General features: G+C 42.0%; 1 non-coding gene across 1 annotated transcript; it reads left to right on the top strand.

The window, feature by feature from the left end:
* The first annotated feature begins 4,931 nt into the window (after positions 1–4,931).
* Positions 4,932–10,183, top strand: LOC103547903 (uncharacterized). Its single transcript, XR_011536563.1, has 2 exons — positions 4,932–5,189; positions 9,621–10,183. It is a non-coding gene; the product is annotated as an uncharacterized protein (transcript).
* Positions 10,184–17,469: the final 7,286 nt, after the last annotated feature.

Raw genomic sequence — 17,469 nt, 5'->3', positions numbered from 1 at the left:
TTGAGAGGGATGGAATCCAGGGCACCAGTGGAAGGGCTGGCCTCAGACCAGAGCACAGGCAGTTCATATATGGTAGCAGGAGGGAAATCAGAGAATAATGCAGATAGGAGAGTAGACTAGAATATGTGGATGTTCTCTTCTGATTGCTTCTATTTTCTCAATGAACTAGCAAGTATGCTCACCAGCTGAAAGCGAGGACACAAAAGGAAGTGCTGGCAGTTTGAGGAGAGCTTGGAGGTGAACTGAGTTGTCTAGGATAGTGAGAGAGTGATTGGACTAGAGAAATGTAGTAAGGTTGTTGAGTACCCTTAAGATTATGGTCATGAAATTAAAGTGAAATCAATTCAGCATGATTGTGTATTTTTATGTAGTCACGTTCTGTGGTTTGTGGTTGTAAGAGAGCTAGATTTAGCCAGGTTTGGGGTTTTGCTGATAGAATTCAATGGATGGGCAAAAGAGCAAGAGATATTCAGGTTATGCAAGGGGAAGAAAATAAAAATGTGAAGGAGGCAATGCTCAGTGAAAGTGTTAGAATATCAAGGCATTGTTGCGCCTGGTGCAGTCAAAAACCTCTTAGAGTTGAGATACTGAAGGAATAAAGTTGAAAATACAGTAGGTGAGGTTTGGAGAATGGGTTACTTGAACATGGTATTATGGAGGGGTTGCAGTTGCTAATGATGAGATCTAGGCTGGTATGACACGGGAGTGGATGAAAGGTAAAGTGAAGGGCAAACCCGTTAGAGGTGCAGAGGTCAAGGAATCATGAAGCAATTATTAATGGATTGATTTTTTTGAAAATTAAAATCACCAAGGATCATAACAGAAATAGTGTTGGATAGAGCAACAGTGAGACAAACGCTAAATGATAACCTGAGAATCTCTAACAGAGAAGAACTGTAGGTGGTATAATGGATACCTGATCCATTCTTGGGCCCAATGAGTATAATGGGTATGGGAGTGAAGAAAACAGCCACCCCATGGAGGAATATGGGGGAACCCAAATTTCAGTTAGAGCAAGAAGGTGGAGGGGCCTCTAGAGAAGAGCTGGTTGATAAACTGTATTTTGCTGATGTAGAACCATGAGTCCTTGAGGGCCCTGGGGGAGGTTTGAGGTGCTGGCAAAATGATGGAAGATGGGGTCCCTTTAGGAAATGTGCAGATGTATAGGGAGGGGGGGAATCCTGGTGATGACAGGTTATCTGGGAGTCCTAAGCTTCTAGCAGTGACTGAAACTCACAGACATGGAGGGCATGATGAGGGTAGTGCTGAGCATCCTCCAGGCAGAGTGTGATGGAAGGCCATCAGTGCTGAGGAGGAACCAGGAGGCCAGGCAGAGCCCTGCCTCGCTCCCGTCCCCTGCCCCTATTTCCACCATTCCTACTGGTTGTGGCTGAATTCCTTTTAAGAAAAGTTTACAGTTAAGGACTAAGGAATCTTAGAATGTTAAGAATAGCATTGGGTATTATCTCCAATATTATAAATGTGCAACAATTATATCACATTGTAATATATCACATCGCATCATATGATGTCATATCTTATCACATAGTTCTATAGTCAACAATGATTTACATTGTCTGACGTACTAAATTTTTAAATCCTTTTGACATTAAACACTTTCCAATTAAAGAATGTAAATAGTCCCTAGATATTGCTATTGACAATCTCCAAACCGTCTACAAATCCTTTCTCAAATGTTGAGATTAATTTATAGAAAAACATGCTGAAATTGAAAACTAAGCTGTTGAAACCAAAACAAACCAACCCCAAAGCTGTCAGTGCTGTCTGAGACGTGGTGCTTCTCTTGCCCCCTGGGGCTGTGCAGTACACAGTCTGCGCAACTCAGAGTGAAGACTCTGACTACCAGTTGCGAAGTTGTAATTATGATTTTACCAATTCTGTTCAACCAGAAAAAAATCGAGAATTAGAGTGGATGCTAAAACTAATCACGAGACTGCCACTGTCGTCTGTATTTGCGTATTCATCAAAATAGCCCAATTTCTCTTAATTGATTGATGCAAATTTGATTGTAAAAAGTAAACTTAAATGAATAAACTCTTGTCTGTTTTACATATAGTGGTCTCATCCAATATAAGATTTTATTTGAAAAATGATCGCAGTTTTTAAAATATTTGAAAACTTCCACAGAATATTAGAGATCCCATGCTAAGTCAACAGACATTCTATTAAAAAAATAATTGCAAGTGATATTTTCTTCACAAATATTGTAAACAATATTTGTAAACAATCATTGTGATATAAATGACATTTACATTATTTGAATTCTTACATACAATCTGCATTTAAGAAGGTAACGTTCCTACCCAGGCAGAGCAAGGAAGTCACTGACAGATTGTCTGAGCTGGGAGCACATAACCTTTAACCTGGGCACTACTTCACATGTAGAATTTCTGGGTAATCTCTGCCTTGATGTATATTGTCTAATGAACGGGAAAACTCATAGTGTTATTTTATAATTCAATATCAGCATATACTTGAGATACTATTCAACGTTATTAAATAGGCATTTTACTACAGAAGTTTGTTCCCCTTTGATGTGTTACTGAGAAAACAAATTTGTAGGACTTTTGTTTTTTCTCCATTTTAACACAAGGGGGCATTATGTGTGTTTCTTGAACAAAGTTAAATGCATTCCTTCATTGTTAAATTAAAAATATTATGTATGCCATGTTCAAATTATTTGGAGAAATGCAGTTCTAGAGCAATGTTCATCAAAGTTCTCTTTGTAAACAACACACACACTTTATTTTTTTTAATAATGTGCAAGCAGTGCTTCATGATCAGCAAAGCACTTCTTTTTCTTTTAAAGATTGGCACCTGAGCTAACATCTGTTGCCAATCTTCTTTTTTTTTCTTCTTCTCCCCAAAGCCCCCCAATCCACAGTCATATATTCTAGTGGTGGGTCCTTCTAGTTGTGGCATGTGGGACGCCACCTCAGCACGGCCTGATGAGTGGTGCCATATCCGCTCCCAGGATCTGAACTGGAGAAAACCTGGGCTGCTGAAGCAGAGCATGTGAACTTAACCACTTGGCCACGGGGCCAGCCCCAGCACTTTAATTTATTAAAAATTCTATGCACATATGACTGTGTTAATTTTAAGACAACATAATGCATAATAAAAAATTAAAAGATGGAATCATAATTAGAAACGTTTTCTCTTGGAGTCGTGTTGGACACCCATCCGTGCTGTGTAGAGTCTTCTTTGGAGACCAGAGTTGACTTAAATGAAAACAGAGCCAGAATTACCAGAGCTAAACTCTCTGAGGTGCCTGAAGTATCAGGTGCTGATGTAAATCACACCACAAGAGGGCAGTGATGGACAGACACAGGATCTGGGGGCAGGCGAGGCCCTCCCTTTCACAGGCTAGCAGTGTGGCTTTCAACGTGTTTCTGAGCCTCATCTTAGACATTTTAAAATGGAAACAACAAAATCAATAATGACAATACATACAAAGTTGCTTTATTAAAGATAAAATGAGACCCTGTTTGAAAATTGTTTCTAAATTGTAAAGGGCTGTATAAAATATTTATTTTCAGTAAATTAGAGGACCATTGCCTACTGATCTCTTTTGCATTTTTCCTGATGTGTTTATGTTCACATTTCTCTTTGCCTTTTGTTCTAGCTGGCATTTTTCTGGTTTATTTTCCTTTTCTGAACTTTTTCGTTCCTGTTTGTGTTTCTGTCTCCTTAACTGGTCATATCTAACAATGCTTGCTAACGCTGTGCCCGAATTCTTCCAGGGGCCTGAAGTGCTCTGTGCTGTGTCATCCTCACAGCAGCTCTCTACTAGAGCACCGTCTATGTTCATTTTACAAAGTAGGAATCTGAGGCTGAGTCATTTGTTCAAAGTCACAGAGATGCTAAATCATAGAAGCCAGCTTTGAGTCCAGGTTATTTGACTGTAGTAGTGGGTCCAATCAGGAGATAGAAACCAACCAGTAAGTTAGACAGGGGGGGTGGGGGGGGTGGGGGGTGGGGGGGGGAGGGGAGTTTCAGATAAGAATAAAAGAAAGAAAGAGGCTGAGGGAGAATACCCAAAGAATGACAAACTTGAAGGGGTCCATGTGATTGTAAAGGTGTGGTTCAGCCACCATCTAGTAGAAGAGTTCTCTGGTTCAGCCAGACCAGAGCTGGGCTGAAGTTGCTGGAAAATAGGCCACCTTCCCAAGGGCAAGGCAGTCGGGGGGACACATCAGGAACCCATGGTGGCCTGCGTGTGAGTGGGAGTCCCGGTTCTGCCTTGAGGGCAGAAGGCCTTCAGAGGAGGCTTGGAGAGGCACCAGCAGCTCTGTGTGGACAACCCCCACCCACCTTCATACAGGAGTCTGTGTGCATCAGGCCCCATGGGGGCTTTGGTTTCAGGGATGAGAGGGCTGTGAAAGGTCATGCTCGCGTGGAGGCACAAGGCGGCAGAGGAATCCTGCACCGGGCGCACGGCTGGGGCAGGCACCATCAGATATCGTCACACTGTCCTGGTCCCCTCTGTAGTGGAAACTGCAGGAAGTTTCTTCCTCCCACAATGTCCCTCCAGCCTCCTCTATGGAGAAAGTTTAACATCGTGCTCACTTCAAAGGAGAAATGCTTAAAGGGATTTCTGTTTATCATAGACCTTATAATAAATCGTGCTTTTAATAAATTGATAACTGACGTACTGGCTCTTTCTCTTACACACACACACACTCACACACACACACAATGCCACAGAGACTTCTCTTTCTCTGACAAATGGACTGCATCACTGTCCTGAAAGGACTGTTGACAGAGACAATGACTCGAAGTCATTAAATCAACTGAAGAGGTTTTAAAAAAACAAATTCAGCTGGGTAAATTTGAAGATTTGCTTGGGTTAACTAAAGAACTCCCTTTGTCCTTCAGGAGAGAAGAAACCAAGAGGAGTCCAGCTGTCAGGCCAGCAGGGAGCGCTGGTGAGTAAGTCATAGTCACAGAATCTTGGGACGACGTGTCACAGAGGCTTGCTTTGAACATCAGAATCTTGACACTGGGAGGGAAGACAAAGCATTTGGCTCAGAAGACTTTGGCTTCTGATAGTCATGGATTCACTAGGCTGCTGAGGGAGGGTCATAACCTGTTGGAACCATTTTTCGTGAGAACCTGAGCATGGAGACTGTGAATTGAGACGAGACCAAGAGAAGTGACAAGACCAGGTACCCCTTTTCTTTTGGATCCTCTCTTCATGACTTTTTCATTCATTTATTCATTCATTCCTTACTTATTCAGGCCCACATAGTGTCATACAGTGTGTTAGATGCTGAAAACAGTGGCCAGCAGGATAGCAAGGATGTCTGTGCTCATGAAACTAACAAACTAGAGGAGAAGTCAGACAATCAGGGAAATCATAATTATGACAAAAACATAATGAGAGATACAAGGAGGCCCAAGAAGGTATATCAGGGACACCAACCCTATGGGTTAGGGAAGCTTTTCTGAAGGGAGTGATGTTCAAGCTGAGATTTCAAGTTGAGTAACACGTGGTGAGGGTGGGGGATGGGAGCCAGGGAAGGGCGTTCCAGACCATGGGAAGAGTACCTGCCACGACCAGACAGAGGCAGCTGGAATTTAGCAGAGGTCTGCTCTGAGCCAGTCTGACAATCATGAAAGGAACAGTGGCTGGAGGTGAGGCCAGGCTGGTGGGCTGAGGTCAAAGACAGGTCAGCCTTGCCAAGACCTTAGGGGTCTTGGATCCTGCTCTGTATTGATCCTCACAGAAACAGAACAGTAAGAAGACCCTAGAAGGTGGCCCTGGCTCTGTCACAAGTGTCATGACAAGGTCTGGCAGGCATCCTTGGGGCAGGCTATGTGGGAGGAGGGGCACAGAGCCAGGAGAATCTTGACCTACGGAGGAGAAATTGCCTTGCGGGAGGCAAGGTGGTCCAGCAGGCAAGTGTACTAGGCAGGAGCCAAGGTTCTGAAGGCAGGTAAAGGAGGGTAAACTACACCTGGATTAAAGCAGCAGCACCAGTCACGGGATCTGTTACAAGGGACATCTGCTAGTTAAAGGGGCACAGACACCATTCACCAGGCAGCAAGACAATGGAGACAGCGATGACTCAGGAGGCAAGGGACCTGAGCGAACTGTCATTTCCCTCCCTGTGCCACAGTGCACAAGACTGATTCCTAACCTACTCTCCATCTTTGACGTGGCAAGTGCCGCCCCACCCTCCCCAATTTGGGACCTGTTCCTGGGATCTGCCCACAGAGGACGTGCTTGGAGGGGGTATCTGTGCGAGCAGCCAGGTGAACCCCTGGACAGGTACTCTGGGTGCCCTCTGGTCACCAGGATGAGAAATGCTTCTGTAGAAACAGCCCAGCCCAGACTTGGAAGGATGGAGCCCAGCACACTGGACTTCTAAGTGGACGGGAGGCTTGGCACCATCGTTTCAGGGGCACTCATCTTCAGGGGGAGATAGGTAAACTGCAGACACAGAGGAGGACAGAAAGAGAGAGAGAGAACGAAAGACAGTGCTAGAGACAGAGACAGAGAGGAGAAATCAATCCTAAAGGAGGCATTCACAGACAGAGGAAAGCAGCAGAAAATGTAAAAAGAGGTGTGCTCCTCCCCCTCCTCTCCGCCTCTCAGAGCCTGGACTCAGGTCTGGCGCCCAAGGGTGCAGATTCAGACAACAGGGAGACAGAGGCAGACGCCAGGCTCCCTGCACACACACACACACACCAAACAGCCCCCTGCGGTGGCCGGGCCCCCAAGCACACACACTTTCTGTCCAACAGCTTTGAAGACCGCAAAGGAGGCAGAGAGAGAGGCTCCTATGGCCCTTTTCCCTCCCTCCTGTTCCACATTTTTGCGCTCATGTCTCTGTTCTATTTTCATGTTTGGTATGTATCTGCCCTTTGCTCTGCCTCTCTCCTTCCTCTTCCCTCCCAGGCAAGTCAGGGCATCAGCCAGGCAGATCTCTGCCACCTCAGCCTCTTTGCAGTGTCTCTTGACCTGGAGGGAGGGACTGCGTGACTTGTCCCCTGCTCCTCACCTTCAGGAAAACTGGTCCAGCATCGTGTTCCTAAAAATAAGAAGAAACCTCTTCCCAAATGACAGAGTTAATTCCTGAGTAACTGGCAAGCATAGAGTCACAAATGAATTGAGGCCAACACCATACCCCGGAAGTCACTTTCCCCTCACGGCTAGAGCCTGCTCCTGACCCAGTTGAGGCTGCAGCCCAAACAGCCAGGGATTTAGGAGTGTGGAGGGTGTAGACCCCGTGGGAGAGGCCTTGTGAGGTGACCCTGCCTCCTCAAATCTCTTTCATGCCAGGTGCTCTAGTTCAGGAGATTCACAGCATAATGGACCCCCAGGGGAATTACCACAGTCTGCCACTCAGACAGCAGGAACAGCACAGTGACAGCCTCCTCAGGCACATGCCAGGGGCTCCTTCCCACAGAGAAAGTCCAAGGCAAGGTCCTGATACTTTCAGAAGCTGAGGTGGAGAAAGGCTGGCCTGGAGCAGGGCCACAGCTGGTCAGTTTGAAAGTTACTGTATCCAGTGGGTGGAGGTGTCAGCCACACCCGGCTCAGTGGGACTCGGCTTAGACAAACCAGCTGATTGAGGTGGATCCCCAGATGAAAAGGGTTCAGGTTAAGAGCCAGACATCCATCATCTTGAGATAGTCAAGGCCCTGGATCTACAGCAAAGTAGGTCATCTGACAGGTATCCTTCAGGAACTACCTAATTTGGGAATTCTGTATGACTTCAGTGAACCAAAGCTGCCTTCAATGGCAAGGAGGGGATGAGAAGACTTTCCATCCCACTCAGGTAACCCTCAGGAAGTCTTTGTTGTGAGGGGGACTTGTGGTTCCTATTCCTAGGGGTCCCACCATCCTCAGGACACAGAAAAGAACAGAACAAAAAGATGAGAGAGATGGATTTCTAAGCATCAAGTGGAATATTTGGAGCAGGGCTGGGAGGGAGTGGCAGGAGGGCAGGTCAGGGATGGGACGGAGGACGTGGAAGGGGCCACTGGCAGGAAGGACTGAGGCCAGAAGAGAAACGAGCATACAGGCTCCAATTTGAAAGTCTAATGAACAAGTACAAAGAAATTTCCATTTGGATCAGCCATCATCAGAAACCTCAAAAGTTGTTCCTTCCTTGTGTTTGTGGTTCAGCACGGACACACAATACACACACGTGGGTACCTGTACACAGGCACACACAGATGTAGGGGTAGGTTTGCCTTGTGGAAAGCCCACAGGGAGTAACTGGTTCGGTTTAAAAACCAGTTTGGACCAGAGACTTGGTGCTGGAGGCCAGAGGGTGGTGGCAACTTCACCTGAGCAGTGTCACTCCTGAGCAGTCCCACACCCATCCTCCTCCACCTGGGTGACAGGACTCTGACAGACCTGGCGTTTCCCCAGTGTGGGTGTGTGGCCTTGTGGGACGAGCCCCCAGCTGGGGGTACATACTCATTTCCCTTCCTTCCACAAAAGCCCTCAAGGATGGATGACTCCCCGGGTCGCTCTCCCTGCTGATTCCTGGCCACTTCTAGACCCCCTGTTCTGCTCTGGGGACTCGACAGTGGTTTTTATCCACATGCCATAGGAGGGACGGGGCAGAAACCAGAGAGGGGCTGCCCCAGGGGTCACATATAGTGGGGCCCAGGCCTAGGGACCTTGCCAGGATAACTTGGATTTCCTGGGCGGAAGGAAGGCAGGTTACTAAGAAACAAAGAAAGGGTTGTTTTGGTTTTTCCTACTCCTAGAAGAATCAGGAAATTACAAAAGTCCTGAATGGTTGAGTCTGAGGACACCTGTAAAGTCCAGCTCACTCCTCCAATCCCAACACTGGCCCTGTGCAGAGGAAGAGATAAAAGCCCAGAAGGATGAGGAGAGCTGCCCCTGCCCCGTGGCTTGGAGTTGTAAAGCCAGGCCTGGGACTCGGCCAGCGATGCCAAGAGCAACGCTCTTTCCACTCCCTGTTGCTGTAAGGGCCCCCACAGCAGCTGACCCTCTATGGGCTGAGAAGCGTGGAGTGAGGATGGTGCATTCAGGAAGGGTGTGACAGTTGGTCACTCCATGTGTAAGTTGGTCACGACTCGTGCAAGATTCGTGTTGCCACTCCCTGGGTGCCACATTAGAGACCAGAACCAGCATGTGCTCTGAGCTGGCATAGAACCTGGCTTGAATCCACTTAGGAACAACTAAGATTAACCTCTGAACTTCAGTTGTTCTCCTATGTAAAATGGGGTAAAAATGCTGACTTCTTAGGCTGGCTGTGACTGTTCATGAGAATGACCACAAACAATGTTTGTGACCATTATCATACTGGACTCAGACTCAGGCTACTAAAGGTCACACTCTTCATTAGCTAAGAGACCTTAAGCACATTTCTTAGATCTTCTGGTCTTTGCATTTCTATCTGGAAAATCGCTCCCTAGTGAGGAACTGACAGACTGACACATGTGAAGGCACAGAATTGTGGGTCTGCTCTGCCCTCTGAGGCATCCAGCCCGGCTTTCCCAGTCCTGGTCTGAATCATCACTCTAAAGGTGGATGTACTTGAGGGCCAAAGAAAGGGGGATGAAAGCAGACAGCCAGCTTTCCTTCTGAGAATGTTGTTCTCTTTTTCCAGGACCTCCCAAACTCCGGAAGATGTGTGACCAACCAAAATGCAACCCATGCTGCCAGCCCAAACCCCAGTGTTGCATTCAGCCCAAGTGCTGCGCTCAGCCCAAGTGCTGTGCTCAGCCCAAGTGCTGCACTCAACCCAAGTGCTGCGCTCAGTCCAAGTGCTGCTGTTTGGAGCCTAAGCCCGAGTGCACGTGCCTGAATAAGGAGGCTGAGCCCGCGTCACCCCAAACTCTGAACGAGAGCTCCCAAACCCAAAAGCAGACTCAAAGTCCAAAACAGGGGCCCAAGCCAGGTACCCGGGTGCAGACAAAGCCAAGCAAGTAGGTTGCCCCAAACAAGAAGATGGGCCATGCCATTACCGGTGGGGTCAGGCTAGACCTACATTTAGAAAAGCTGTTTCTCATTGACCACCATTTACTCCCAACCAGTAGCCCCTATTTCCCTTCATAGCCACCTCCGCACCTTAGGGAGGCCCCCAACTGGAATGGAAGGTTGAAGAGACTAGAATCATCTTTCCTGGTGATCCTGACATTAGATAGCACAAAAATAAAAGAGCAATAAAAAGAGTGTTTCCTGTGTTTTCTCTTTAACCTGTCAAACCATCTCACCTGTCTGGCATAAGTCCAAGAAAATGTTCTGGGCATGACATAAAGGGCTGAAGAGCCAGAAAACCGGAGTCAAGAAGCACAGGGCCTCTGCTGAGGCAGAGTTAGGATGACTGATTGTCCTGGGTTTAAAATGAAAGTCTTGCATTCCAGGACCCCTCCAGTCCCAGGCAAAGGGTGGCGGTTATTCACCCTAAGTGCAAGAATTCCAGTGTCCCTGGGTCCCTGAATACCACATTTGAGACCAGAACAAGCAAGAGCATGTCCCTAGGAAAGATTCCCCTCCCCCGTCCCATAGATTTTGGGTGGAGGTAGAGCTCTGAGGAGCAAGCAAAGCTCCGTGACTGTCACAGGCAGTGCAGTCTTAGGGCATCAGTGCTGGTTCTTCAGTCCTAGAGCAAGTCATTCAACCTCTCTCAAGCGCCATTTCCTCATCTGTAAAATGAGGGTAATGGTACTTCAAAGGATTTTTATGAGAATCCCCATTTGGGATAATTCATTTAAAGCGCTTAACATAGGGTCTGACATATAGCAGATATGGAATCCATGGTTTTCCTCAAACTTTTCTGTCACCAGGTCCTTATTTTCCTCCAAAGTAGCCAGCATGCTCCAATAATTTGTCCCCAAAACACACCTCCATTAATACAGGTGGGCAGGTAGAAATATAGAAATCAGCCTCATTCACCATACTTGAAAACTTCAATTTTTACTGCTTTTTGGGTATATAATTGACACATCCAACACCTCTAAAATTCTTCTTATGCCCCTTTGTGTCCTCCCTCATAATTCTCCCTGCCTACTCATCCCCAGAACACAATTGGTCTACTTTTGGTCCCTATTAATTGGTCCAAGAATTTTATATAAGTGGAATCATCCAGTAGGTATTCTTTTATGCCTGGCTTCTTCCACTCAGCAAAACTACTTTGAGATTCAAACAAGTTGTTGCATGAATCAATTGTTCATTTTTACTGCTGAGTAGTAAATGCCCTTATTGTACGGATATGTACCACATTTTGTTTATCCATTAATCTTTTGATGGGCATTTGGATTATTTCCAACTTTTGCCTATTACAAATGAAGCTGCTGCGAACATTCATGACAAGTCTTTGGATGGACACATGCTTTCATTTCTCTCAGGTAAAGACCTAAGAGTAGATTGACTGTATATAGTAGGCATATATTTTACTTTTTAAGAAACTGCCCAAGTGTTTTCCCCAAAATGGTGATGCCATTCACTTTCCTGCTGGAAGTAAATTGGAATTCCAATTGCTGCACGTCTTTGCCAACATTTTACATGCTCACTTTTTCTATTTTTAGATGTTTTAATAGATATGTAACATTATTTTGTTGTGACTTTAATTTGCATTTCCTTAATGGCTAATGATATTGAGCATCTTTCCATGTGCCCTCATATCTCCATGTATCTTTGGTGAATTATCTGATCAGATACTTCCTCCATAATTTTACTGAATTGTTTGGTTTCTTGCTATCAGATTCTGAGGGGTTTTTTAAAATATGTTCTTGATACAAATCTTTTATCAGATAAATTATTTGTATATATTATCCCCAGTTTGTGGCTTATCTTTTCATTCTCTTAAACAGTTTCTTTCAAAGAGGAGTCTTTAATTTTGATAAAATCCAATTAATCAAATTTTTTTCTTTTATAGATCTTGTTTTTGGTGTCATATCTAAGAAATCTTTGCCTAATCCTAGGACATAAAGGTTTTCTCTTATGTTTTCTTTTATAAATTAATTACTTTATAAATAGTGACAAGTATGGACAAAGGGGTTTTTTTGGAGGGGGGCAGGACTTTGGAGGGGAGCGTATGGATATATAATTGTTCCAGACTATTCTTTCTCTACTGAATTATCTTTGCATCTTTGTGAAAAATCAACTGGCCATATTTGTTTGTTTTTATCTCTGCATTCTTGTTTTGTTACATTAATCAATTTGTCTATCCTGACACTACTGTCTTATTTACTGCAGCTGTATAATAAGTCTTAAAGTCAGATATGTAAGTACTCTAATTTTGCCTTTTTGAAAGTTGTGTTCGCTAGTTTAGGTCTTTTGTATTCCGTATGAATTTTAGAATAAACTTGCCAATTTCTTTCTTTTTTTTTTTTTTTAAAGATTTTATTTTTTCCTTTTTCTCCCCAAAGCCCCCCGGTACATATAGTTGTGTATTCTTCGTTGTGGGTTCCTCTAGCTGTGGCATGTGGGACGCCGCCTCAGCGTGGTCTGACGAGCAGTGCCATGTCCGCGCCCAGGATTCGAACCGACGAAACACTGGGCCGCCTGCAGCGGAGCGCGCGAACTTAACCACTCGGCCACGGGGCCAGCCCCTAAACTTGCCAATTTCTACCAAAAAAAAAGCCTACTGAGATTTTTTTACTGGGATTGAATTAAATCTATAGATTAAAATTGGAGAATGGACAGTTTAATAATATTGAGTCTTTCAATTCATGAACATGGATCATCCCTCCATTTATTTATCTAGTCTTTAATTTTTCTTAGGTTTTGTAGCTTCCAGTGAACAATTTTGCACATATTTTGTCATATTTTCCCTAAGCATTTCATATACTTTGATCATATTGTAAACGATATTTTTAATTTCCATTTCTGATTCACTGTTAGTGTATAAAAATTCAATTATTTTTGTATATTAGTCTTATATACTGCTTATTAGTTTCAATAGCTTCTTGTAACTCCATAGGATTTTCTACATATACTATCAGGTCATCTGAGCACAAAGAGAGTTTTACTTTTTCCTTTCCAATCTGGATGACTTTTACGTTTTTCTTTCCTGCCACTTGAGGATGTTCCTTCTCTTCGGACGTTGTCAAGAGTTTTTAACAAAAATGGATGTTGGATTTTGAAAAAATACTTTTTATGTGTATATTGAGATGATCATACAATTTTTCTTTTTTAGTTTATTAATATGGTGAATTACACTGATTGATTTTTGAATGTTGAAATAACCTTGCATTCCTGAGATAAACCTTATTTGATCAGGTTGTTTAATCCTTTTTACACGTTCTTAGATTTGATTTGCTAAAATTTTGTTAATAAGTTTTACCTCTGTGTTATTGAGGAGTATTGCCCTATAGTTTTCTTTTCTTGTAATGTATTTGTCTGTTTTGGGTATCAAAGTTTTTCAAATTATTTCCTCTTGAGTGAACTTTGCTAGTTTTTGTCTTTTAAGAAATTCATCCACTTTATCTGTTTCTAAATTTGTTGGCATAAAGTTATTTATAGTATGTCCGTATTATTTTTTAATACTCATAGAATTTACGGTAAAGTGAACTCTTTCATTCCTGATATTGGTAATTTATGTCTTTTTTTCCTGTTCAATCTGGCTAATATTTTCATTAATTTCATCAATCTTCTTAAAGAACCAGCTTTTTGTTTCATTAATTTTCTATTTCATTGAGGTCTGATCCCATCTTTATCATTTCCTTTCTTTTGCTTACTTTGGGTTTAATTTGTTCTTCTTTTTTCTAGTTTTCAAGAGGAAAGCCAAGGCCATTAATTTGAAATCTTTCCTCTTCTAATATGGCCATTTACTGCTATGAATTTTCCTCTATTGTTTCAGCTACATTCAAAATTTTTGATATGTTTTCTCCCTTGCTAGTTCAAAAGACTTTTTTAATTTCCTTTTTGATCTATCCCTTGGATCCATGAGTTAGTTATAACTGGGTTTTATTTTTTTTCCCCCAAAAATGTTGGGAGATTTCCAAAAGATCTTTCTGTTATTTCTAATTTTATTCCTCTGTAGTCAATAGTCAAATAACATACTTTGCATGACTTGAATCCTTTTAAATTTATTGAGACTTGTTTTATGAACTAGAGTATGCTCTATTTTGTAAATGCTCCATGTGCACTTGAAAAGAAGATGCACTCTGCGTTGTTGCATGCACGCGGTATAATGTCGATTAGGCTAATGTGTTTGGCAGCATGAGTTAAGTCTTCCACATCTCTACTGATTTTATGGCCACTTGTTTTATCAAGTATTAAATGAGTCGTGTTGAGACCTCTGATCATAACTGTGACTTCTTCTATTGTTTCTTGTAATTCTAACAATTTTGCCTCATATATTTTGAAAATCTCTTATTAGATGCATAAACATTTAGACTTTATTATAGCCTGTTTATAAATTGCTTCTTAATTATTAAAAAGTGAACTTCTTTATCGCTGGTGATATTTTTTTGCTCTAAAATCTACTTTGAAGTCAATTTAGCCACCTCAGCTTTTTTTTGATTGATAGAAGCAAGACATTTCTTTTTCTATCACTTTAATTTTAACCTATTTGTGTCTTTATATTTAAAATGCATGCCTTCTAGACAACAGATAGTTGAATATTTTTTACTCAACCTGACAATCTCTGCCTTTTAATTGGAGTGTTTATATCAATACTTTTCAAGTGATTATTGATATGGTTGAGTTTAAATGTACCATCTTGCTATTTGTTTTCTATGTCTCACCTATATTCTGTATTCTTTTGCCTCTTTCTTACTTTTGTAATGATTCTTTCATGTAGTCCCATTTCATCCCATTTATTGACTTATTCTCTAAGATTCTGTTGCATAGTCTTGGTGGTTACATTAGGATTTATTGTATAGATCTTTAACTTAGCATAGTTTACCTTCAGGTCATACCACTCCACTTACAGTATAAGAACCTATAAACAGTTACTTCCATTTCTTTTCTTCCGAACTTTGTGCTACTATTGTGATGCATATTTTTTCCATGTATGATAAAAACCTCATAATATATTGCTCTCAATTTTGCTGTAAATAATCACTTATTCTTCAAGTACGTTCAAAAAGCAAGCAAAAGTCTTTTGTTTTTATCCATGTAGTTACTATTTGGAGTGCTCTTTCTTCCTTTGTGTGGATCCATAATTTCATTTTACATAACTTTCCTTCATCCTAAAGGACTGCCTCTTAACATTTCTTATAGTTTAGAGTCTACTTGTTTAAATTATTTCAGCTTTTAAATGTCTGGAAAAAGTCTTTATTTTATCTTCCTTTTAAAAAGATATTTTACTGGATATAGAATTCTAGTTTTATATATATATTTTTTCTTTCAATATATTAGGAATGTTGCTCCACTGTTTTCTGGCTTGCATTATTTCTAGTGAGCAATTTACTCCTATTTTTCCCTCCATAATATGACTTTGCTTGTGCAATGTATCTATTTTCCTGTGGCCATTTTTGTGATTCTTTTGTTTATCACTTGTTAGAAGCAATTTTATTATGATGTGCCTTGATAAAATTGGCTTGATGTTTCTTGTGCTTGAGTTCGTTAATATTTTCACATTTGTATAGAGTTCACCCCCCAATTTTGAAATATTTAGGTAATTACCCTTCTACCTCATCTTTCACGGACTTCAACTACGCTTGTACTGGGCTGCTTTGTTCCTTTTTTTTTTAATTGCCTTTTTTTCCTGTGTTTTATTTTGGATAATTTATATTGCTATGTCTTCAAGTTCACTAATATTTTATTCTGTAGTATCTAATGTACTTTTTATTTCAGACATGGTGATTTTTATCTCCACAAGTTTGATTTGGGTCTTTAAATATTTCATATCTCTAATGAAGGTGCTCAATATTTTCTCTAGCTTCTTGAACATGTGGAACACATTTATCATAATGGTTTCAACATCCTTGTCTACTAATTCTCTGTCTTATCAAGGTTTTAATTTATTGATTTTTTCCCTCATTATCAATAGTGTTTTACTACTACTTTGTATGCCTTGTAAGTTTTAATCGAAAGTCAGACACTGTGAATTTTAACTTTTTGGATGCTGAATAATTTTTGCATTCCTAAAAATATACTTCAGATCTGTATTAGATGTAGTTAAGTTACTTAGCAACAGTTGGATTCTTTCAAGTCTTCTAGTGGGAACAGGAAATATTCCTGACCCTGTGTAAGCTCCAAGGATCCTTCCTTATAATCCTCTCAGGTGGTCCTTTCTCCTGTCCTGGGTAATTTCTTCACACAAATACACCAATCAGTACTCAGCTGAAGACTCAAGGGGACCTTCTGCAGATCTACAGAGTTCTGTCTCTGTGTAGGTTTGTCCTCTCTGGCATTCTGAAAACTCTTGTTTCCTTGGCCTCTCCAGCTTCCCAGTTCTGTCTCCTAAAATCAGAGAGACAACCAGACTCTGTCTGGATTCCCTTCCCTGCACAGTGGCCTGCAAACTCCCTTTGTGAGGTAAGCTGGGGCACTCATAGGGCTCATCTCATCTGTTTCTTGTCCTCAAAGATCATTGCCATTAATTGCCTGATGTGTCTACTATTTTGAAAACCATCATCTCAAGTACTGTCTTTTTAAAAACTATTTTCCAGGTTGAAGGGTAAATCTTGTCCCTTTTACTTTATCTTCACCAGAAGTGGCAGTTCACTTTGTTTGACCAATCATTCTGAGCACCAAATAAGGGCCAAGTTCTATGCAATACTCTTCCAAAATAGAAACAAATAAATCAAATCTGTTCTGTGGTGCTTACAGTTTAAAGATCAAGACAGGCAAACAGAACAGGTATAAATGCTATGATGATCAGAAGCATTTTTTTTTGACTCCAACAACGTAATCCTTGGTGGCAATATATTTTTTCTCCAGACATTTCCTTGGATTATTCCCTAAGGGCACCCTTATGGAGTGTAAAGCAAAGTCAGATGCTCTTTGCTGTGGCTGCAGTGGATATGAATCTGGACATGGGATGTGTGCCAAGACCTGGATGGCTCAGGAGGTTAAAAATAAGGCTAGAAACTTTCAACAAATGTGGTGAAGAAGTCCCTTGGGTTTTTGACTAAAGGCTGGGGTGGTAAGAATAAATATTTGGAATGAGAAGGAAGATCCCTGAGATTCAGAGCCTTGAGGCTGCCAACCTATTCCTGAGTCAGGAGACAGGAATCCTAATGTTAAGACAGTGGTCCACTCCACTCTTAGAGGCTGGACATGGGGGCAGTGAGGGAGGGAAGGTCAAAAAAGCATTTCTATCTAGAGGAATAATTTCAAATGGAATAACTATCTTGAGGAGATATCTGCACCCTCATGTTCACTGCAGCATTATTTACAATAGTCAAGACATGGAAACTAGCTAAGTGTCCATCAATGGATAAATGGATAAAGAAGATGTGGTGTATGCATACAATGGAATATTGTCTGGCCATGAGAAAGAAGAAAATCCTGCCATTTGCAACAACATGGATGGAGCTTGAGGGCATTATGCTAAGTGA

The sequence above is a fragment of the Equus przewalskii genome, unplaced genomic scaffold (genome assembly GCF_037783145.1).
Source record: "Equus przewalskii isolate Varuska unplaced genomic scaffold, EquPr2 ChrUn-10, whole genome shotgun sequence".
Lineage (NCBI taxonomy): Eukaryota > Metazoa > Chordata > Mammalia > Perissodactyla > Equidae > Equus > Equus przewalskii.
Note: the sequence above shows the minus strand (reverse complement) of the source record. Positions and strands in the feature narration are given on the sequence as shown.